The sequence below is a fragment of the Myxocyprinus asiaticus genome, chromosome 42 (genome assembly GCF_019703515.2).
Source record: "Myxocyprinus asiaticus isolate MX2 ecotype Aquarium Trade chromosome 42, UBuf_Myxa_2, whole genome shotgun sequence".
In the NCBI taxonomy this organism is placed as follows: domain Eukaryota; kingdom Metazoa; phylum Chordata; class Actinopteri; order Cypriniformes; family Catostomidae; genus Myxocyprinus; species Myxocyprinus asiaticus.
The window spans coordinates 26,175,162-26,200,634 of NC_059385.1; the positions used below are offsets into that span (position 1 = coordinate 26,175,162).

Below are 25,473 nucleotides of genomic sequence, written 5' to 3' on the forward strand. Positions count from 1 at the left end.
GTTCTATGGACGGAAATGCCTTGTTGATGAGAGAGGTCAACAGAGAATGGCCAGACTGGTTCGAACTGACAAAGTCTATGGTAACTCAACTCGGATTTTCAATCAAATCTCTCTCAGAACAAGCTGCTGGATGACAATCAGTCAGGCTTCAAAAGTGGACACTCCACCGAGACTGCCCTGCTGTCACTGAGTTGCTGAGACAGGCGAAATCTGAATCGAGATCATCCGTCCTGATTCTGCTGGACCTTTCTGCAGCCTTTGACACAGTCAACCATCAGATCTTACTCTCTACCCTCTCCTCGCTGGGCATCACAGGAACTGTGTTTGACTAGTTTAATTCCTATCTCTCAGGTAGTTCCTTCAAGGTAGCCTGGAGAGTTGAGGTATCCAAGCCACATCAGCTACTTACTGGGGTACCTCAGGGATCAGCGCTTGGGCCACTTCTCTTCTCTATATAAACAACATCACGAGGACCCATCATTGAGGTACATGGTTTCTCTTACAACTGCTACGCTGATGACACGCAACTCTACTTGTCTTTCCAGCCCAATGACACCACAGTGACTGATCGAATTTCAGCCTGCCTGGCAGACATCTCGGCCTGGATGAAGGAACACCACCTGCAACTCAACCCAGCCAAGACTGAACTCCTTGTCTTTCCAGCCAACCCTGCTGTTGAACACAACATCACTGTGCAGCTGGGTGCAACTACAGTAACACCTTCCAAAACGGTCAGAAATCTAGGGGTAACCATTGACAGCAGACTAAATTTCACAGACCACATCTCAAAGACTGCAAGATCATGTAGATTTACACTCTACAATATCAGGAAGATAATCCTTCCTCTCTGAACATGCCACTTGTCATAACTAGACTGGACTACTGTAACGCTCTCATTGCAGGCCTCCCTGCATGTGCAATTAGACCCCTGCAAATGATTCAGAATGCAGCAGCACGTCTGGTCTTTAATGAACCAAAGAGAGCGCATGTTACACCACTCCTTGTCTCTCTCCACTGGCTGTCAGTTGATGCACGTATCAAATTCAAGGCTCTGATGCTGGCATACAGAACAGTCACTCGGTCTGCTCCAGCATACCTAAAATCATTTATGCAGAGCTACACGCCCACCAGAAGCCTGCGGTCGGCTAAAGAACGTCGCCTTGTACCAAAACAAAGAGGCACCAAAACACTTTCCTGGACTTTCAGCTTCATCATACCACGATGGTGGAATGACCTTCCCAAATCCATCCGTCAAACTGACCCACTCTTTGTCTTCAAAAAAGACTACAAACACATCTTTTCCATGAGCACTTAACCAGTCATTAATAAAAAGTTGCACTTTTAATCTGTTTTGAATACTATTCTGATGATAGTGAAACTTTGTAGTATGGCACTTTTCATACCACTGTCTCCTTAAGATGATTCGCTTTTGTTTTCCTCTTTTGTAAGTCGCTTTGGATAAAAGCGTCTGCCAAATGAATAAATGTAAATGTAAATGTAACTCAGATAACCGCTCTGTACAATTGTGATGAGAAGAATGGCATCTCAGAATGCTATTCTGATATGCGGGGTTGCCGCTGTTTTGGCGGCACAAGGGGAACCTACACAATATTAGGCAGGTGGTTTTAATGTTGTGGCTGATTGGTTTATATGAAAGAAATATTACTATGTGAGGTTGTTTGTGTATACACAGACTGTGTGCGTGTGTGTGTGTGTGTGTGTGTGTGTGTGTGTGTGTGTGTGTGTGTGTGTGCGCGTGCACGTGCAGATTCAGCCCACTCAACACTTTATATCCCACCAATAAATCAGAGTATCTTCAGAAGAGCAGAGCCAGTACAACAGCTAAGCACAGCACTGCGGTCAACTTCAACATCATCCTCATGTTCACATTTCCTCTGAACACTCTGGAAGTAAACCACATTCCCCATTTACAGCAGATATAAAGAACCACAATTTTGCAAATTTTTTCCTTTATTTTTATTTCAGACATCCACTTATAATGTCAGATCTGTTGCACAAAAAACAGCTAGTTTAGGTGTACATAATTTTCTGCACTCTCTCTGATCTGTAGCTAAACAGGCTGTTTTTCCTATTATACCATTAAGACATCTATATGTAAATAACTTCCGTTATGAATTGGCTACTCTCTTTTCATGTAAAAAAAGAGCACCATATATTGTGCTCATTTGGGGTGTTAAAAAAAATTACCTATTTTAAAAACCCACAGAATCCACATCACAAATCAATTTCCGAAGCGGATGCATTCAACTGACCAACTGCAGACGCAGGACAGTTAAATAGTGCGTTGCAGCAAAAGAGTATATTTTTGAAAAGAATGAATACAATTGTGAAATAAAAATTGAACCAAATTCCTGATTTCATGATGCTAGTTGCATCATTTACTACCATTCATAAACATGCTGTATAAACCAGGAGGCAAACATATGTATTGCACAGGCTTCGTCTTTCGCTGCCTATCTGAGCTGAACGCAGACCTGTGCATTTGCATAGTGAAAAGATGACATATAAACCATGGAGAAAGTTCCCAAGTATATTAAATAATAGCCCAATCATTTTTTTTTTTAGTGTAGACACTATTCTACTATAGTACGCTAATTATTAAACAGTTAAAAGCATTCCGCATTTAAGTTATGAAATCGGATTTCGCAATGTTTTTTACTGAAGTGTTGTGAAAATATTTGTTTACATATCTTCCAGTCCTAGTTTGCAGTATTGCGGGAAAGTAGGGTAGAGTAGGGTAGGGTAGTATATTTTAACAGTTTGAATTTATTATTTTGTGTCGTTTAAAATTTACAATAGCAGCAGAAGCCCTATATTGAGACATCAAATCCTCTTGCCCCTATTCGTTGAAGGGTCTAAAATTATTTTTAAGCATGTCTTAAGTCAAACATAGAGGTACGTGAAATTACGCAAATGTACAATTAAAGTAAATCTGGGTCGCTTTAAATAATGCGCTTGGCGCACGTTAGCACCCTGAACTAAACGCAGAGCACATCTGTCACTCAGGATACCAGATAGATAGAATTTGTGTGTATGGAGCGCAGAACTACTCTGAAACCACAGCCCTAGTACACTGAACAATTTCACTTCAAAAGAGCAAGAAAAATCCTGTTTTCCATGATACGACCCTTTGAAAGGACCCTTACGTAATGGTATAAGGGTCACTTTCTCTTTTAAGTCTTCTCTTTGGTTTTAAGTCTCACATGCAAACACGCAGGGCAGAGTGATGCAGCAGCTCCCTGCTCGAGTCGCATCCAACCTTGGGCCGTCATGGCTCAGGATCATGAGTACCATCTGTTCATCCTGCGATCATCACAGCAGGCTGCACGCTGCCCCCTGCTACTCTGCGCCTCTCGTCTCCATCACAAGCGTATGTGTGTGACATGGGTAACTGTGCCCGGGCCTCTGTGAGGCATATTTATGAAAGTGGTGAGACAGTGCAGAACACACTCAGTGTGTGACTGACTGTGTTTATACAGAATAAGGGATTTAGAAGAGTGGGCAGGGTCCAAAATGAACTTACTGCCACATCTGCCAAATGGTGAGAGAATTTTTAACAGCCATAAATACTTTTTAATCGGCCATTAAACTGTATTTTGCATTACTGTATATCTGTATTCTTGTCCTTAATGCAATGGGACCATTTAAGTCCAATCAAAATTTAAGTCAAGTCCAAGACCAATGGGTCACACTAGACGCGCACCATTCACATGCATCAGAACACAGGAGACCGGAAACGCAGAAAATTGGAAACATTCAAGTTTGGTTAACTCTGACCTGAAAAACTAAAATATTGGAACATGAGTGCAGGTAAGCGAAAGAGGAAGGCAGAGAACCATGTGTGCACGCACGTGTACCGAGCTACTAAAGGACCTCGCGACTCTGCTGCCAAGTCGGGCGGATCAGTGAATCCATCCATTCCAGGTCAAACTGGGCATGTTACTAGACAACACCAAATCATTAGCACGTTCCGCACTGTCTCTCTCTCTCTCTCTCTCTCTCTCTCTCTCTCTCAATAACTCAGCCTCCAACCCATCCCCTTCAGTCTCAAGTAATAACCATGGCCAACTATGCACTGGGACATAAAGTGTAGGGTCAAACTGATGTAGTGTCGTAAATTTTTCATCACCTGTCCTTCTCCCAACCACTACTATTGCTTCTTCTCTCCTTCTCCCTTCATATCCATGTATTCCCTCCTTTTTTCAGGCTGCCCCCTTTAAAGCCCACAGATTCCAAACATACATTTTCTAAAAGTGTAATTCAGCAATCGGAACAGCCTGGTTTCTAGAGACAACCCTAACAAACTAGACGGTTAAATGGTGTTTAAAAGAAACAAATGAAAAAACAGGGCTAAACAAAGGTTTGCTTATCAAAATGGTGGCAGGAAGAATATTTATTCAGACGCCCACATGTACGCTTTCACATGCAGTGTTGACCTCAGGTGTGCAGCTCATACACTAACAATAAAACTGACTAATTAGAGATGGGGAATTCGTGCCAGAGGCCTTGAGGTTTAATGGGTTTACAGAGCTTAGCACACCTCTCACTGTGGGTATATGTTGGGTTTGTGTGTGTAAGTCTGAGTACACAGGAAGTGGGGAAAACAGCTAAAGAGAGAAACACAAGGCAGATGACTGACAGCAGAACATCGTTTTTCACTTGTTTTTAAAAGAGATCTGCTCGTGAGTAGATAGAGTGAAAGGAAGAGATAAAAAAATAACAAATAAAAGGAAAAAGTCATGGAGGTCATGTCAGTGAATCCTGCAATATTAAGCTTGCTGTCTCGCACTTTCTCTCAGGATACTATCAGAATTTAATACTAGCGCACTGTTTTATGCAGTTACATGTAACGCAAAATTTTAAACTGTCTAAACGTGAGGAACTTACAAAAAGGAAACTTCTTAAAAGTAGCTAATACTTCAGTATTTTCATTATATGCTATTCTTATATGCTACTATTTAGTGCACTGTATAAGTATACATTAAATACTGCCTATTATTCTTTGCATTTTTTTTTGATTACCAATTTTTATTGATTCACATATATGTACCTCATAAGACAAAGCATATATATACATAGAATCAAACTTAACCCCAACTATTACCCTTCCCAATCCCAAAACCTAATCCCAACAACATAACAGTGGTCCCAAATGACAGACACACACACACATGCACAAAAAAAATAAAATAAATAAATGTAAAAAAAAACAAAAAAAACAACAACAATCACACATCCACAAATGACAAATACCCGCCCCATTTCTCCACAAACACTTTATACCTCTGAATTCATCTGAATGTTACTTCCTCAAAGGCCACCACCCTTCCCATCTTCGAGCACAACTCCTGAAAAGAGGGCACTCCAGCCAACCTCCAGCCCCTCAAAATGATCTGCCTGGCAATCATGACACTGGTTAAGACCCAACTCTTTGTGTGTCTACTTTCAACGTCAATGACCACGCCATCACCCAAGATACAGAGTCTGGGGCAGAATGATACCACATTACACACCAGACTCTGCACCTTTAACCTAAACTTTTGTATTTCAACACACTCCCAAAGGACATGGGTTATATCTCCATCCTCTGATTGGCATCGCCAGCAGGTGGGTGTGTCTTTAAGGCCAAGCCTATACAATTTAGAGGGGGTCCAATAGAACCAATGTAAAATCTTGAATTGTATAAGGCACACCCTTGCATCTCTAGATGCAGTTTTTATGTTTTTTAAAATCCGAGCCCATTCTCCCTCCTCCAAATCCAAGTTTAAATCTTTCTCCCATAATCTCTTGAGAGTGGTTGAGACTCCATCCCCCAGACTCTGAATTAATAAGGAGTAATACACTGATGCCTCATGGCCTTTTCCAATGCTTTAGGGGGGTGTATGCTATTCCCAAAAATAGTACAGAGCAAGTGACGTAGCTGAAGATACCTAAAAAACTGAGACCTGGGGATCCCAAAATATTGAACCAAATTTTCATAGGATTCTCATAAAGATCACCGAGTGTATTAACCCCCCTCGCAATCCACTCTGACCAACAAAAAGGGGACTTAATGCATAGTTTGGGGTTTCGCCATAGGCTCGAGGCACCATTTAGATAAATATCTGAATGTGATTTAACTTCTCTGATTAGATTGATAGAAAGGCTTTGCAATGGCAAAATAGAGGCAAGAATTCTTGTTCAATGCAGAACCAGGGAGGGGCTCTCTCAGGTGGAAGTGACCAATGAGCCAAATGTCTGAGACCGAATGCATAATAATAAAACAAAATCTTGGGTAGGCCTAGCCCACCTTTGTCAATAGGCCTACGTAACTTATTGAAATGTAATCTGGGGCACTTACCACTCCAAATGAAAGACTTTGCTATGCTCTCAAATTGCTTGAAATAAGAGAGGGGGACATCTACTGGGAGAGACTGTAGCAGGTAGTTAAATTTTGGAATACAGTACATTTTAATGACATTAACCTTCCCAATCATAGATAAATGTAATGAAGCCCACCTGTCCACATCGCTCGAAAACCATTTTATTAAAGGGTCAAAATTAACTTTAACTAAATCAGACAAATTTGTTGGGAATAAAATACCCAAATCCTTAATGCCCTGTTTGGGCCACTGGAAGGCACCTGGCTGGAAGGCCATTACTGGACAGTACGCTGTCAGAGCCAAAGCTTCGAATTTAGACCAGTTGACTTTGTATCCTATGAATTTGGAAAAGTAATTAATAATTCTGTGGAGGCAAGGCAAAGATTTAATAGGGTCAGAGACGAATAATAAAATATCATCTGCATAAAGCAGAAGCTTATGCGCCATGCCTCCCACCACCACCCCTAGAAAATCATCTTCCCTTCTTATCGTGGCTGCTAATGGTTCCAGGGCAAGACAGAACAATAATGGGGAAAGAGGGCAACCCTGACGGGTGCCCCTATCCAGAGTAAAATAATCTGAAATTAATCCATTTCTTTGTACCGCTGCTACAGGTTGTCTATAAAGTAACTTGATCCAACCAATAAATGTACTCCCGAACCCATACATTTCCAAAATCTTAAAAAGATAATCCCATTCTACCATATCAAACGCCTTTTCGGCATCTAGTGAGATGGCAGCGACCGGAATCTGATCATTCGCCATTGACCACATGATATTGATGACACGCCTAATATTATCAGAAGAGCTATGACCCCGAATAAACCCCACCTGATCTATATGTATAAGAGATGTCATAACTTTACTTAATCGGTTAGCCAAAATTTTAGCCAAAATTTTAACATCTAGCTGGATCAGGGAAATTGGACGGTAAATTTTACACTCGCTTGGATCTTTGTCTTTAAGAATCTGACTGATCTGGGCTTGCGTCATGGTTGGCAGAAGCTTCCCATTCTTTAATGATTCCATATAAACTTCTAGCAAAAGTGGAGCCAGTCCTGTAGCATAAGATCTAAAAAAATTGCAGCGGCAAATCCATCAGGCCCTGGAGCCTTGCCTGTAGGCAAGGCCTTAATTACCTCGCCAAACTCCTCCAAGGTTATCTCAGAATAAAGAGAGTATTTTTGCTCCGTCGTCAGTTTAGGGAGTTCTAATGGTTCCACAAAGTTTCTAATATCTTCATCAGTAGACAAAGACATGGAACTATAAAGATCAAGATAGAATTCTTTAAAGGCATTATTAATATCAATGGCCGAGGTAAAAATTTCACCACCAGCAGATTTCACTGAAGGAATGGTAGAAAAATACTCTCTCTGCTTTATATATCTAGCCAAAAGCTTCCCTGATTTGTCCCCCGACTCAAAATATGACTGTCTTGCCCTGAACAACCAAAACTCCACCATCCGCAACAAAATAGTATTATATCTGTATTTCAATCGGGTCAGTTCTCTGAGGCCATTAGATGACATTCAGCGCTTCAGCTCTGCCTCTGCACTTTTAATATTCCCTTCCAACTGCACAAGTTCTCGTGCTTTGGATTTTTTGGTGAATGAGGCATACTGTATGATCCTGCCCCCAACATCCACCTTAAGTGCCTCCCATGCCACGACTACAGAGGATACTGAGGACCAGTTGGTCTCCATATAAACACTGATTTCAGTCTTTAGCATTTGTTGGAAATCAGGATTTTGCAAAAGGGATACATTAAAGCGGCAGCTGTATGATTTCTTTTTCTCCATATGTGGCAACACCTCTAAACTCACCAGGGCATGATCTGAGACTAAAATGTTTCCAATTGAGCAATCAACAACAGATGAAATGAAGGACTTAGATATATAAAAAAAAAAAAATCTATTCTAGAATAAATCTTATGAACTGATGAAAAAAAAAATTTATTGTCTCTACCAGATGGGTTCAAAAGTCGGCAAACATCTGCAAGACCAAGATTTTTACACATTCTGTGAAGCATCAATGTTGCTCTAGGGGGCTTTCACACTTTTGCTTCACTATGATCAAGGACCGAGTCCATCAAAAGATTAAAGTAACCTAAATATTATATCATGAGTGGTGACAGTGGCTTGCAACATACCTTCAAGATCTATAAAAAAGCCCTGATCATCAGTATTGGGTGCATAAATATTAGCCAATATCAACCTTTGCCCCTGAATTTCTGCTAGAACAACGACTCTTCCTCATTTATCTTTAATCTGTTTGAGGCATTTGAATTGTAGATGTTTACTTATCAATATAATAACTCCCCTGCTCTTACTTGAGCCAACACTAAAGAAAACATGTCCACCCCATATCTTCCCAAATTTTTCAGCTTCCTGTGGGGAAAGATGTGTTTCTTGAAGAAACACAATTTCATATTTCTTACGCTTAAGAAAATAAATAACCTTCCTTCTTTTTTATGGGGTGCCCCAACCCATTCACATTCCACGTGGAGAAAGATAACCCACTCATTAACATATGATATAATAGAAAAAGTAAATTGTGCGTCAAAAACAAGATTACAAAGACCACATTTCAACATCAATGCAACAGTCAAACCCTGAACTTTCCCCAGAACAAAACAAACAGAAAAAAGAAAAACGTGCGCATTAACCCCGTGCACGACAGCGCCAACCGGCGTCAATCCCTCTAAACTCAAAGAGTCCATGTACACCTATGAGAGCCGCCACAACAACTTTGCCGTCGGATTGCTCAAGTCCGGTGCTTCTATACAGATTTTGTGAGGCAAAATTACATAACAGAAAATACTTTGTAAAACAGACCCCAGCCAACAGGCAGAATAAACAGACAGAATGTGTAGATTCATTCACAGAACTGTCTTGAAGGTATATTCCTCCACAAAACAAATTCCAGCTGATATAAAGCCGTTCAGTTTCCTCGGACAGACAAACAAGTGTTACAGGTGTTCAGTGAACCAGCTGTTATGAGTGCAGCAGATGACGTAATCATTCCAATGTCCCACGAAAATACTCCACAAAAACAAAATCCAGCCAGCAGGAGGCATAAGCACAAAGAATGATCAGATTCATCCACAACTGTCCCAAAGGAATGTTATTCCACAAAACAAGCTCTAGCTGCTAGGCGAAACCAGCACAAAAAGAAACAATACAGGCATCCCGGTTCCTCGGATGATCAAGAGTCAAATTCACTCGGAGGCCACATAAAAAAAAAATACATCATGACTTACTCCGTCCGTCAGCTTTATAAAAGACATCCTTTGTGTGGGCATGTGGATATTTTGCGGTCATCTATAGTGTCCATTCTCAATCTGGCCAGGAACTTCAGTGTAAAAGCGATCTTCCGTCAATGCAAAAGTTTCTTGAAGGAAGAGTCATTCCACAAAAAAAACTCCAGCCACTACACGGAGCCAACGCAGAAAGAAACAAAAATGGTTACGTACAGCTAGTCAGTCCACTCACATAAGTAACATGCAATGGTTTACTCACCCATAGTTTCTATAAAGGACAGTGATTTTTTGGGGCATAAAAATACTTTGCAACCATCTTTAGTGTCTATCCTCAGTTTGGCCGGAAACATCATTGCAAAAACTATCTTCCGTTGATGTAAGAGTTTCTTACATTCCTTGAACCGATCGCATTTCTCTCGTCGAATTTGCAAAGTAAAGAAAAAGAAAATATTGTGATTCTTCCAAGAAAGCTTTCCTTTGCTCCTCGCCTGGCGCAACACGAGATCTTTATCGGATGATCTCAGAAATTTGTCCAGAATTGATAAGGGCCTGTCTTCCTCAGCAGATCTGCGAGCCGGGACTCTGTGAGCTCGCTCGATTTCCAGTTTATGGCCTGTTATGTCGAGCAGACTCGGGAAGAGCTTGTCCAGGAATTTCATCATATCTCAACCTTCTTCATGCTAAGAAATTCCAACAATCCGTATATTGTTCCTTCGATTCCTATTTTCGAGATCTTCCAATTTTTCCAAAATGTGTTGCAAGTCTGTTTTGGACATGAGCGGATTAGCAGATAATTCCATTTCCGATGACTCCAGATAATCGATTCGTTTCTCAACATCTGCCACTCGTGACCAACTTTCCATCACCATAATCGATCAATGTATTTCAGCGAGATCCTCCAAGTCAGCAACAACCTTCATCAGCATCACCGAGATGTTGGACAGTTGAAGCTGAATTTCTTCTCCCGACGTGCCTTCCAAATAGAGTCCCCGGCTCACAGGGCCGCCAGAGGTTTCAGCTAGAGCACGTAAGTGTCTTTTAATGTCTCCAGAGTCTGAGGATTTTGACTTCTTTGCCATGTTTACCTCAAAGAGCAAATATGTAACTGGGTGTATCGAATATCACCGGATTATAACATGAAAATAATTAAAAATTAGAAAAGAGCGCAGAGCTAGTCGCTCACACGTCTGCTTCTCGCATGGCGTCACGTATATTCTTTGCATTTTTATAAAAATTTCAAGTTTAGCACATTTTCTTGTGGGATACAGTATTCCATGCAGTTATCTCCATTAAATACTGTAAATGGCAAATGTATTAGGCCTTCTGGGAAGCCTGGTCTCATTGAATCACATTATTGTACCTTTTGCACAATCATTTTTACGTGGCTCGCTGTACGCATCACTGCAGTTTCCTGATGAAATGAACACTTGAACACAATTTACACAAATCACGATTAAAATGACCAAGTTGCATGGTAGCTCAACTGATAGAGCGTTGCACTTCAGAAGAGAAAAATGTCACAGAAACTCCACAAAAAGACATGGTAGCTTCAGCAATTGCGTTTTTCATTTCACATTTGCTTTTATAACACTTTCGGTTAGGTTTACATTTAAAATTTAGGGTAGGGAGATCGGATTTGTTGATTTAGAACTCGATAGAGCATTGACCATAAACTCATTCAGGTATTCCATGCATACAGAAAATATACATACTGTGCAATGTATACATACTGCATACTGTATAAATAATACGGGAAGGACGTCAGTACGCTATTCTGAACACAGCGTCTCTTTGTTATGGATGTGTACAGCTCCTTCCCTTGGGGGTTCAATGAGTGTGTGAAAAGAAAACAGATATGGGGCTTATGAGTTCTACATGAGTGTGTGTTTGTGTGTGAGAGAGTGTGTATAGAGCGAAGTGTGTGTAAGGAGGTACAAAATCGGCTTGTCTCAGCAAACTGCAGAATTCCTAACAGAGTTCAGTGACCTCCAGGCCAGCAGACATACCAGCCGCACAGACAGGAAGATGTGTTCATTTCTGTGTGTGTGTGTGTGTGTGTGTGTGTGTGTGTGTATGTGTGTGTGCGCATCTTTCCTTTCCAGGATGCAGTTTTGACCCCTGACCCCATTTCCAGTGCACAGCACTCTTGTCATTACATATTCATAACCTCTCTCTCTCATCCTGCATTCTGAGTGACTCAGTGACGTGATGATCCAGCACAAAGCTGTAGCACTTAATGTGTTCTGAGATTAATGTGATGGACGGGGTCTGCAGTGTTTAAGACAACAAAGAGACACACAAAGCAAGCAAAAAATTTTAAAAAATAAGATGTTATACATATATACATATATATACACACATACGATTTTTTTAATAACTTATTTTTATTGCGGTGTTATCTTTAAGTATTTTTTTTTTTTTTTTTACGGCATTTTTTAAAAATTATTATTATTATTCATTCCCCTCATACTTTCTTTATACTGTATATACTGTATGTAACTACTGCCCACCCTGGTACTTTATTGGTTTTGTTTTTTTATTCAGTAATTTAAAGTTATAATCATTTTACAGGTTCTCAAATGTATTTATTTTCAAAATTATTTTTATCTTTATTTTTATCATTTTATCTTTTTTTTTAGAGAGAGAGAGAGAGAGAGAGAGAGAGAGAGTGAGAGAGAGAGAGAGAGAGAGAGAGAGAGAGGAGGAGATTGCACGGAAGATGGACAAAAAAAGTGAGTCTCCGTGCCAGCTCATCCCGTGGGAACTGTCGTCATGACTACATCCTTCCAGTAGCAGATCCCTGATTCCCTTGGAGGGACGAATGGAAGACAGGAGGAGAGAGAGATAGAGAGAGAGAGAGAGAGAGAGAGAGAGAGAGAGAGATGGATGAAGACAGGCAGAGGAGAGGCAGACAGATGGAATGAGTGTTATTGCCGTGAGAGGTTGGGGATTGAGTTGTGATATTACAACACAAAATGAGATAGAGGCATTGTCTGACGACTGACACAACCAAAATCAATCTAACAACACTTTCAGCATTAAACACACTCCCAATGCAATGTGCAACTGCTCACAAGCACTAGCACAGGCGAGAATAAGATTAAAGACACCATGAAGCAGTTTTGCAATGCATTTATCCTCCGTAATGTGTTTCCTCCGTATTTCTGAAACACGGTGTCAAACAGAATGTCTTGTGAGAAATAATGTCTGACGAGACTCAAACATTTAGGAAAATGGGGTCAATTTTGATTTTTATGTTGACTTTAAGATTTGTGCCAAATGAGTGGTTCTTAAAGTATGTTCGTCTGATTTCTGGTGTTTGTGTACACCCCAGACCACAGAGCTAAGCAAACATGCATCTCTCCTGTGTGTTTATCACTATTCATCAGCAGCTGTGGGTGACTCCAGGAGTCCCAGCGCTTGACAGAGTTTTAATCAGAAATTCATGCAGCTGCTGGCAGTACAGAGAGTACTCTCTGACACCAGCTTATGTTTGTGTCTTCCACTGAACAGCCCTTTCTAACAAAATCCAAAATGCTTCCCAAATGATGAAAAACAGATATGAGACCAGAGGGACGAGAGAGAGAGAGAGAACAAAAACAAAGCCAGGCAGAGAACAAAGTGTTCACAATAAAATAAAGTGATACAGAGAGAAAAAGAGATAGCGTCAGATGGGGATTTCTGATTAGACGTAGATTTCGGAATAATGGCAAGCAAAACAATGAGCTCGTTCACATGCACGTTCTTACACCAGTAATGCTTAATAAGCTAACAACATGTGTGGCCATATAAAGGCATTAAACTGCATTTTTTGCCCATAATGCTGATTTCACATTGCATGTAAACACCTTTACTGGCGTTCTTACCGGCTTATCCAAGAATGACGTCAAAAGTGGAGAATTACACAATTATTTCAAATGTCATAACCGTGGATTTCTTGCTTTGTCGGATTAAAAAAAAAAGATTTTTGGGAGTAGTCAGCATATTGCCGTGCATGTAAACGAGTCCCTAAAAACAGGGAAAACCTGAAAACAGTTACAGTCTTCACAGAAATCTACTATTACATAAATAAAACCATAAAACTTAATGAAACTAAACTAAAAACAAAACTAAAATAAAAAATAGTTAACTAAAATGTCAGTTTAAATATACGGTAAAATAAAAAATAACAAATTAAATTATTTAAAATAAAATAAAATGTGTGGTAACCTACTGTGATATCAACTTACTAAATCACAATGGCTGCTCTGAGGTCACAAATATTTGACTATAGCCTGTTTTATAGAATAAACTGACACCCATCATGTGCAACTAATAGCAATATACATTTCAATATCAGATCTACTACAAGCAACAGAGACAGGCGTGGGCTGCCAAAGTCATTGGTTTCTCAAGGACACTGCGGTGAAACGGAGTGTGTGTGTGTTTGATCGAGAGAGACGAGCAGCAATATGAGAGGTAGCATGGGAATACAAACTCACGTGGATCGACAGTACCGTGAGCGAGTGTGTGTCAATGTGTGAGTCTGAGGGCGGGGCTTTTGGATTCATTCCATAGCAACCTGGGCAGAATAAAGCGATGTCGGCAGGGTTAGGGCCTGTTTGCATCGGACTGCCAGAGAATCGGGTATGTTCTTCAGCACTGCTAATGAATTGAGGGATACAAAACTGAAAAACAAAGTGAGCTCAAGTGGAGGAATAGTGTTGTTAGTCTTCGCCTAGTGTCGTGTAGTCAGATCTAACGACTGACTAATGACATAAGGTCTGGTCCAGATTGTAGCTTTTTTCGTTTTTACGTGCCATATAGGGTTGAGTTTATGTAAAATATATATTAAACCACAATAATAGACCAGTGTCAAAAAAATTTCAAATAACTGAAAACATTTGTAAGGCTGAACAATTTGGACAATTGTGATTATTTTGAAAAATATTGCGATTTGAACTTATTAACATAAAAAAAAAAAATAATAAAAAAACTAGTAAGCGGTTCCTTTTGGCCAAAATTAAGGCAAACATGCTCAAATGCCAATAGAAATAATGTTCAAGAAAGGATGTTCACACTTGAGTTCTCCTAAAAACAACCAGACTAAATAAATAAAATTTGGTGACTGTGTAGGCCATTGGAGTACACTGAACTCATTATGATCCTGGAACCAGTTAGAGATGACGTGTGCTTTGTGGCATGACGCGTTATCCTGCTGGAAGTAGCCATCAGAAGATGGGTAGACCGTGGTCATAAAGGGATGCACATTGTCAGCAACAACACTCAGGTAGGCTGTGGCATTTAAATGATGCTCAATTGGTATTAAGGTGCCTAATGTGTGCCAAGAAAACATTCCCCACACTATTACACCACCACCTCCATCTTGAACCATTGACACAAGGCAGGATGCATCCATGGATTCATGTTGTTAACTCCAAATTCTGTCACTTCTGACACGCATGTCGCAGCAGAAATCGATATTCGTCAGACCAGGTGATGTATTTCCAATCGTCTACCATCCAGTTTTGGTGAGCCTGTGTCCACTGCAGCCTCATTTCTCTGTTCTAAGCAGACAGTAGTGGTATCCGGAGGGGTCTTCTGCTGCTGTAGCCCATCCGCCTCAATGTTCGATGTGTTGTATGTTCAGAAACGCTTTTCGGCATAGCACTGTTGTAACGTGTGTTTATTTGGGCTACTGTCACCTTCCTGTCAGCTTGGACCAGTCTTGCCATTCACCTCTAACTTATGTCATTAACAAGCCGTTTTCACCCACAGAACTGCCACTCGCTGGATGTATTTCGCACCATTCTCAATACACTCTAGAGACTGTTGTGCGTGAAAATCTCAGGAGATCAGTAGTTACACAAATATTCAAATCAGCCCATCTGGCACCAACAATAATGCCATGGTCATACTCACTGAGATTTTACCCATGCTGATGGTTAATGCGAACATTAACTGAAGCTCCTGACCCGTATCTGCATGATTGTATGCAATACACTGCTGCCACATGAATGGCTGATTAGATAATCACATGAATAGGTAGGTGTACCTAATAAAAATGTTGGTGAATGTATATATTGTATAATATTAACAACAACAAAATCTATTATTATTATTACTATTAGTATTATAAAACAGTACCATATTTACTGAAACACCCAAAAAATGGCGAAAATGTGACCAAAAAATGTGTGAAATACAGTTGTGGCCAAAAATATTGGCACCCTTGGTAAATATGAGCAAAGAAGGCTGTGAAAAAAATCTGCATTATTTAACCTTTTGATCTTTCATTAAAAAAAAAAAAAAAAAAAAAAAAAAATCACAGAAAACTAACCTTTAATTGAAGTAAAACAATTGAAACAGGGGAAATATTGCATTATTAAATAAATATTATTCTCCAAAACGCATTGGCCATAATTACTGGCACCCTTTTATTCAATACTTTGTGCAACCTCCCTTTGCCATGATAACAGCTCTGAGTCTTCTCTTATAATGCCTAATGAGGTTGGTGAACACCTGACAAGGGATCTGAGACCATTCCTCCATACAGAATCTCTACAGATCCTTCAAATTCAGATGTCCATGTTGGTGGACTCTCCTCTTCAGTTCACCCCACAAATTTTCTATGGGGTTCTGTTCAGGGGACTGGGATGGCCATGGCAGAACCTTGATTTTGTGGTCAGTGAACCATTTTTGTGCTGATTTTGATGTTTGTTTTGGATCATTGTCCTGCTGGAAGATCCAACCAGGGCACATTGTAAGCTTTCTGGCAGAGGCATCCACGTTTTGATTTTCTATCTGTTGGTATCTGATAGAGTCGTGATGCTATGTATTCATGTCCAGGACCTCTGGCAGAAAAAACAGCCCCACAACATTAAAGATCCAGCACCACATTTAACCGTGGGCATTGGGTACCTCTTCATCTCTGTGTGCCAAATCCATCTCTGGTGTTTTCTGCCAAAAAGCTCTTTTTTTGGTTAATCTGACCACAGAACCCGGTCGCATTTTCAGTTCCAGTAGTGTCTGGCAAACTGAAGACGCTTGAGTTTATTGTTGGATGAGAGGCTTTTTTTTTCTTGAAACCCTCACAAACAACTTGTGGTTATGTAGGTGATGTCTGATATATATATATATGAGAGAGAGATATATATATATATATATATATATATATATATTTTTTTTTTTTTTTTTTTTTTTTTTAGACTTTCTGACCCTAAGACCCACTTAATTTCTGCAATTTCTGCAATTCTCCAGCTGTGATCCTTGGAGACTCTTTGGCCACTTGAACCATCCTCCTCACTGTGTGTGGAGACGATATAGACACACGTCCTTTTCCAGGCCGGTTCTTCAGATCTCCAGTTGATTGGAACTTGTTAATTATTGCCCTGATGGTGGATATGGGCATTTTCAATGCTTTGGCTATTTTCTTATAGCCACTTCCCATTTTGTGAAGCTCAAAAACCTTTTACTGTTCATCAGAACTATATTCTTTATTTAAACCCACTGTGATTGATGATTAAGGGAATTTGGTCTGTGTGTTACCTCATATTTATACCTCTGTGAAACAGGAAGTCATGGCTGAACAATTTCATGTTCCTAGTCACCCAGGTGCACTAAAAAATGTAAAATATTAATGGGAATATACTTCAGATATATTTTACTCATAACAATTTCTAGGGGTGCCAATAATTGTGCCCAACCTGTTTTGGAGAAAAATATTTATTTAATAGTGAGATACTGTATTTCCCCTGTTTCAATTGTTTTACTTCAATTAAAGGTTAGATTTTTGTGAATTTTTTGAATGAAAGATCTAAAGGATAACCAATGCAAAAAAAAAAAAATTCACAGCCTTCTTTGCTCATATTTACCAAGGGTGCCAAAATATGTGGCCACCACTGTAAATAATACAACATTAATACACCAGTGTAAAAAATGTAATAATGGTGCAGCTGTGAATGGTTGAACTGAAAAAAAAAACAAAAAAAAAAAAAACAGCAAAAATGTGTTTGTCCAAATGTTTTTTGTGCCGTCATCTTTTAAGCTTGCTACTAAGTGCCTCAGACAAAACTGATTCGTGATACATTTTTCAACAAAACCACTCACTGTATCAACCCGGTACCTACACACGACTTTGTTTCCAGGAAGAATGCCTAAAAAAAAACACGTGTGCCCCTAATTTTGAAAGTTGCATAAAGCCAGTCAATCAGATTTGAGCTTGCCAGATCGAGAAAGTGCTTTCAAGTTTTGTGTACAATATGCATCAGACAGTCAGTGAACGGACTGTGGCCAGTATGTTGGCGTGCCGCCTAAGGCTGACGCTAGTCTTCGCCTGACTGCTCATCCTTGTAGCCCAAACCAACAGAGACTGATTAAACGTAAATATACTCTGTTTTGGACAGGAAATCTGGTCATATGGGTGCGCTATAATGGCGATACACTCCATTACCTGAACGGAGTCCGAAAGGAGCAACAGAACACTCTTAAATCCACTCATCTGCACAAAGAGCCATCAGTGAGTAGACTTAAAAGAGAATGTTTTATTGGTAAATTTCAGCCCATGCCAAGACAATATCGATGCCACCCACCACCATTACTTGGTTATTTTTTGCTGCATGCACATGAGCTCTGCAATTAGAACTTCGTAGCCATGATAAATGGACCATCCCTGTGCCAGTGGATTCTTGAACAGAGAATCCCCTGTGTGGACATAATGGTGTGTGATTACTTTGCCAGTCTATGTTTGTTCTCCTAGAGGCTGCAGTTGCATATCATGAGTGGTGTTGAGGGTTCAACATCTGTACATCGAAATAGAACAAGGCACAGTCCAGCCACAGACTCTGCATGAATGAGAATCTGGGAATGACATAATCCAGATATTCCAGATATGTTGTTTGACTGAAGTAAAGGGAAATTTAGAGGGAGAGAGGCAGGATTCAAACCTGCCTCTCCCAAATAACTGTCTGGAGTAAAAGGTCTGCATTCCTGTGAAATTCCTGCAGGATGCGCGGGACACGATTAGATTGCTTGCGGTGCGGGATTACTTTTCCAAGCTGAAGGCAGGAATGCACGATACTTCCAATGAGTTGTGTGTGGGAGTGGAAGGTCAGAAAAAAAAAAAAAAAAAAAACAGTACCAAAATTTTTGTATTCGGTACCGATACCAGTGAAATTTCACAGTTCTCAATACCAGTTTAGATACCACAGCAAAAATATGCTAATATGATCATTATTTTTTAATAATTATTTTAATAATTATAGTTTAATAATAATTATTATTTTCCAGAACATGTTTTAAAGTTTAATTTAATTTAATTTAATAATCAAAATGGTGTTTAGTCAATTAATTCTTAAAACTTTTAATTTGTGAAAATATGATTTTTAACCTGTTATTGCATTTTTTTTTTGCCAAACATTTATTCAACAGCTGTATTGATTGTGATAAATTGATTATAATAATAATAATAATAATAATAATAATAATTATTATTATTATTATTATTATTATTATTACTACAGAGAATATTACATTTTACAGTTGTAATATATTTTTAATTTCTTCAATTTCAGGCATCTAGCTTTTATTTTGAATCATGCTTTTATTATGATGTGTGTTTTTTGCCGGAAGCTTCACTTTTCTGGATAAACAGTTCACAAAATGGCCCAGTGTGATCATTGAAGACTTTCAAGTCACATCTGAAATCTAATCTCTTTACACTGTCTTTGAGTTTGAGAAATGAAATGTAGGACATAGTTTTGGAGTGTTTTTATTTTAGAATTCTGGTGTTTGTGTATGTGGTAATTTTTAAATGTTGTGTTTTAAATTGTATTACTGTAAAGCACTTTGGTCAATTCTGTTGTTTTAAATGCTATATAAATAAATTTTAGTTGAGATTAAAAGCGCAAATGCTGTGATTTTAATTATATCAATATATATTTTACATGTGCTGCGTGGTTCACAGTGAATGGATTCTCAATGTCTGTGGAGTTTCCAGAGTGAGCGGTCAGATTTATATATTCAAAGTATGCAGATCATCTACACTAAGATTGCAGCCTTCAGCGGTTTAATAAATTACACTAGGACAAATCACTTGGATTAATTGTCCATTTCAGTGTAAAAGGAGTAACAGCACGTGTTCAAATTAAGCCTGTGAGCATTTTAAAACTGTTGTATGTCAGTCATACTGCACGTTGATACCGGATTGAGTCGGTGCTCGGTACTACTGGTACTGCAGAAACACTGGTATCGTATTTTAGTACAGACTTGGTACCAAAGTACCAGTACTTTTGACAACACTAGTGGTAAACAAATGTGGGGTTGTGGGAACAGGAGCGGTCAGGAAGAAAATCACTATGGGCAAAGAGCGGGTGAACATGGGAGCAAAATTCAGCTGGAGCATTCGGGTGCGGGATAGAAACTTGCAGGAGAGAGCAGGTGCAGGATGGAAAAAACAGTCCCACATAGACTTCTAGTCTGGGGTATGTGTGCTAACCACTGGGCCATGGCTCCAACCAGAAATCTCTAAAATGAGGAAACAGTATTAAGTTTGGAGAAGTTTCCTTGTTTCCATTAATACATTTCTGATTGAAACTCAAAGTTACAGCTGCATCTAACAAACTGGCCCTGAGCAGAACAAATATCTGTGTAAATCATTTATTGACCCACTCTTATCTAAAACGTTGTATTTCGTTGTGAATAGAATTTATGAACTGAATCTCCATGACTTTTCCATGACATTTCCAGGCGTTTGTGATTACATATTTTTTAAAAACATTTTGATTCGGACCGATTTGCTAATGAATCATTTTCAAATTATTTTAAAGAATCATTTTATGAATCATCATGATTTGTGAACCATTTCAACTCATTAATTGAAAAAAACTGACTCAAATGAAGGATTCACAAATCAGATATCGCTATGGCTTGCGAGCAAGTTTTACTTTACACAAACTCAACAAAGTAGCAATATTTAGCCAATAAATTCCAGAAATTCCCAATACTTCTCCAGTCCATAAAAACACAATTTTAAAATGACCTAATAGTACCAGGTTATCCATTACCGTGGGAACCCTCTGACTAACAGAGAAGTTGAAGAGAGAATTATAAAAAATTGATGTTTGCAATGTTATTTTATCAGTGTTTTTAAAACATTTACAGTATTTGACAAAATATTAGGGATGCACTGATCCAATACCTGGATCAGTATCGGCTCCTATATTGACGTTTTTAGACTAGATTTAAATCCAGTACTGTGTGTTAAATCATGTTCGTTACTATCAAGCTCCAAAAATGACATAAAAGAACCATAAAAACACCATTAAAGCAGTTCATATGACTCATGCATTTTATTCAAAGCCACTTGAAGACATGCAATAGCTCTGCGAATCGCAAAAGGCTGTTTTTAATAAGTAAATATATCGTTTGCATAGTGCCAGTGTGTTATTGAATGCCACTGCTCTGTTGACACAAACACATAAGCACGACACACAGGCTGGTGAGACACTCGCGGCTATTTTCAGCCTTCACGCTGTGCACAATATTTGAGCACTACTCACAAACAACACAGATGTAGATGTTTCATAGATTGGTTCACTTATAATATGCATTTAGAATGGCATCGGAGAAGCATTTTACAAGAATCTGAATAAGAAGCGAATTAAACCACTGTGAACTTGCCTACAAACAGATACAGGACTTCCGGGAAAGTTCAGAATGTCAAAATAAAAGGTGAGACTTTTAAAGGAATAGTTCACTCAGAAATGAAAATTCTCTCATCATTTACTCACCCTTATGCCATTCCAGATGTATATGACTTTCTTTTATCTGCTGAACCCAAATGAAGATTTTTTGAAAAATATTTCAGCTCTGTAGGCCCATACAATTCAAGTGAATGGGTGCCGAAATTTTGAGGCTTCAAAAATCACAAGTCTGCATAAAAGTAATTCATAAGACTCCAGTGGTTAAATCCATGTCTTCAGAAGCTATATGATAAGTGTGGGTGAGGAACAGTTCACTTTAACATTCTTTTTGTATTTTTGGTGATTCACATTCTTGATCCATATCACCCCCTACTGGGCAGGGAGAAGAATTTCAAGCAAAAAAGGACTTAAATATTGATCTGTTTCTCACCCACACCTATCATTTCACTTCTGAAGATATGGATTAATCAACCTGAAATTTCAGTAATTTTTTTCAGTGAAAATCTTCACATCTGTTGCACATTCATGAGTGCATGAGAGAGGCTCGTTAACATTGGCTTCTGTGTTCATGCGAGAACTTGTGTTGTTTAGCACAATAAACAAAATGACATTGGGGTGGAGTAAATAGTGGCAGAATTTTAACCAGAAGTCAAAGGGGAAGGTTCAGGCTCCTCTCAGGAGTGAGCAAGTCACGTTCAACTGGTAAACATCTTACTAATGCAGGATCCAACATGGACAAGAAACAGAAACAAGCCTATAAACCCACAATCTCTTTCAATGTCCAATGGGAATACATCCATTTTCCAGATTACAGTCAAATCAAACAATCCCTAAACCAATCCTTTACATTCTTCTTGACAGTCTGCATGAATACATACATATGTATACATATATACACATAAATAAAAGAGAGCAAACAGATGACATATTCGAGAAGATCCGGTGGTCTCAGGCACCACTGATTTATGCATCTAATCCCAGCCTGACCCCCCCCACCCACCCCCCAGGACGGCCTTGTTTGAGAAGTTAAGAGAGAGGTCACGTACCGTCAGCGCTTACTTCCTGGCTCTCTCCAGTGGCTGCTTACAGAGGACTAACACTGATGTATCTGGACCTGTTGAGAGAGAAGACAAGTAATTATTCCTTTCAAAAAAGAATACTACTAACATGTCCAATTTTTTTAAAAGCTAAGTGTGCAATTTCTGCGGCAAATGCAATATCAAAATAATCCCCCCGTCTTCCACTGGTTGTACAAATAAATAGTCCCGCCCCAAACTCACACCATTGGTTGAGCCAATGTTGATGTGTCAAGCTGGACGGGGCACTCAAACAAATAGAGAAATGTTTGGAAGCAGCAAAAAGCCACTGTGTTACAATTTTAGGAGAAATTAATCAACTAATAACTTTCTTATAGGTGACTGCATATTAATCTGGTACACAAGAAATAATTTTAACAGAAAATAAATATTACACCGCTTTTAAACACTGTGATGACATCAACGTTCACAAAACAAAAGCTCCTTCCCCAGTTCAATTAGACCATTTATGAAATCTAAGGGGGTAACTTGGTCAAGGATTTTACTGATCGGATAGCTATTTTATCATGGAAACACCAAGTGTAAACGCCCCTAAAGACGCATTTGAGACTGATAACAATTTTATCTTAGGAATGTGATAACTGTAAATGCATTAAGTTGCTAAGGCCACATACATAAACTTTTAGAAAAAAGTTATCTACGAAATCATGGCAAAAAGGTCCATTTTATGTTTCGTTGTTCTGAAATGTGTCAGACAGCAATTTATGATGTTATGCAAGTACCAGGGTCAATGACGTGACACTAATTGTTTTTATATCTATGATTAAAAAATACATTAAAAATGCAATTCATACAAAACAACTATTTGAATAAACCTTCTACGATGAACTTTTATTATTTCTTTTTAAAAAAAATAAGCGGTGAAACAATTTTAATTAAAAAAAAAAAAAAAAAAAAAGACTAATATTTGAAAACTTTTGTCCACCAAATCAAAGTCATGTGGTTTTATAAAAATGAAGGTAGCCATTTTGCTGTGATGTGACAAACAAAACAAACATAAAGGACCACTTTAGATCCTCAAAAAAAAGAAAAAAAAAATTTATTATATATATATATATATATATAAAACATTTTGTTTTATCATTCAATAGCAACATTGACATTTTTATAAAAAGGCTCATTTGTTGCAACCCTGAGAAAACTTCCTAATGTTCTTCATTCAAAATTAAAACACTTTTTTGAAATGAATAATTAAGTTGCGTACAGTCACATGTATTTAAGGTGCAAGGAAATTACTTTAAAAATGTCTTGTGGTGTAACCATCAAGAAAAAAAAAAGTATGAAGTCATTAATTTTGTCGTAAGGGGTGCAATAGGAGCATTTGGACAGCGCAATTCATCAAATAAATAATCAAGATTTCAATTATAGCTACAAAATTTAACTTCTTGGGAAATGTGTCAATTAAAGTTTTCCACTTAGGTCTATTAACTCCTCTATACACAATTTACATTTTTTATTTTTTTTTTGGTGACCAATCATAGTATCCAATCAGACATATCTGTTTTCATGTCTCTTTTCAAGCATAGTATCATGAGAACGTGCATATTTAGTATGTACAATGGGACCATGTTCTTGTTTTATGATGGCCAAGCTTTCACACTTGTGTACCTGCTAAGAGTGTGTTTTGTCCTAAGTGTCAGAGAAAGGGTAGAAATAGTCTTGTAGAATTAGATTTACTAATTGGGTGCAAAAAACCTTGACTAACATCATAATTGGACTTCTGGGAATAAGACCTGTACTTTGTTCCTCACAAATACAATGAGAATCATTAAGAGGAATCTGAACCAGAATTTTTGGATTCCTTACGATTCACATCCCTACCCACGATCCACATCGAGCTGGAAGCACTGCAGTGATGGAGATTGCTTTATCCATTTAAGTTAAATTTGAGTTCATTAGATGCATCATCACTACAGTCCAGGCAACACTGGTTCAACATGAAAACAAGCTGTTTAAGTGTTGTCACACAAGGTAAATGCACCTCTTGCTGTAATGTGCAAAGCAAAACACAACAAACAGCTTCTTGCACTGTCATTAAGGACAGTATTCTCAACATAAATCCAGCACCATACTGCTATTATTAATGTAATCACAAGAACATCGGTAGAACAGCATATGTGCCAGTGTGATTTAGAATTATAACTTATTTGTAATATTTAATGTGATCTATGAAATATTTGAACTGATTGGTATTCAGTGTAAGTTGTATACATGTACACATTAAAAGAAGTTTATTCACAATTAATTTGAAAACAGTTAAAAAAAAAAAAATTATCTTTTACTCGCTACGCAATTACGTAATACTCTTAATTGAAGCAGTCAGACATTTGTTGTGAAACCCTAACAAAGCAATTGTCAGGGATCAAATGCAAAAAGTTTTTTTTTTTTTTTTTTTTTTTTTTTAAAAAGCCCTGGGTCAAGAAAATCAAACATTTATTTATTGAGGCAGCACTGTGGCCCCTGAATTGTTGAACATTTTTTAAAAAGGTAAACACAAGCTCTTTCCCTCCAATTTCAAAACTGTAACTCAGTCTCTAGTGCGCACTCAACTGATTTGTCTGAGTCGTCTTAAAACTGACCAACCATGTATTTCATTCTCCATCACCATCAAAAGGCATCATGCCAAATCTTTACTGGTGGTTGTGCAGGCTCTTTCCATGTGCTTCCATATTACTGCAGTGACTGACAGAACAGCACGCCTGATTGTTTGATGATAAATAAGGCACTGAAAATTGTTTTTGCCGGGAGAGGAGTGATACTGGCTCATCTCTAATCTCCCAAATAGAAAAATTAATCTGCATGGCAGTGACTGCACTTATGAGCCATGCAGTGTCTTTTTTTTTTTTTTTTTTTTTTTTTTTAACCGAGCACAGAATGGGTGATGTAGGGACGAGGGGGTTGTGCATAAAGATGTAAAAAAATCAAGGGAAGAAGGAAGGAAGGAAGGACAAACAATATTAAGAAAGGAAGAGAAAAGGAAGGACAAACAATATCAAGGAAGGAAGGAAGAAAGAGAAAAGGAAGGAAGGAAAAACAATATCAAGCAAGGAAGG

General features: G+C 38.5%; 1 protein-coding gene across 5 annotated transcripts in view; it reads right to left on the reverse strand.

The window, feature by feature from the left end:
• LOC127432969 (spermatid perinuclear RNA-binding protein-like) overlaps positions 1–25,473 on the reverse strand; it is a 162,292-nt gene that overhangs the window by 87,906 nt on the left and 48,913 nt on the right. For all 5 annotated transcript variants that reach the window (XM_051684519.1, XM_051684520.1, XM_051684518.1 and 2 more), the window contains exon 2: positions 22,370–22,437. The gene's annotated coding sequence lies outside the window, so the exon portion shown is untranslated. The remainder of the gene's footprint in view (positions 1–22,369; positions 22,438–25,473) is intronic.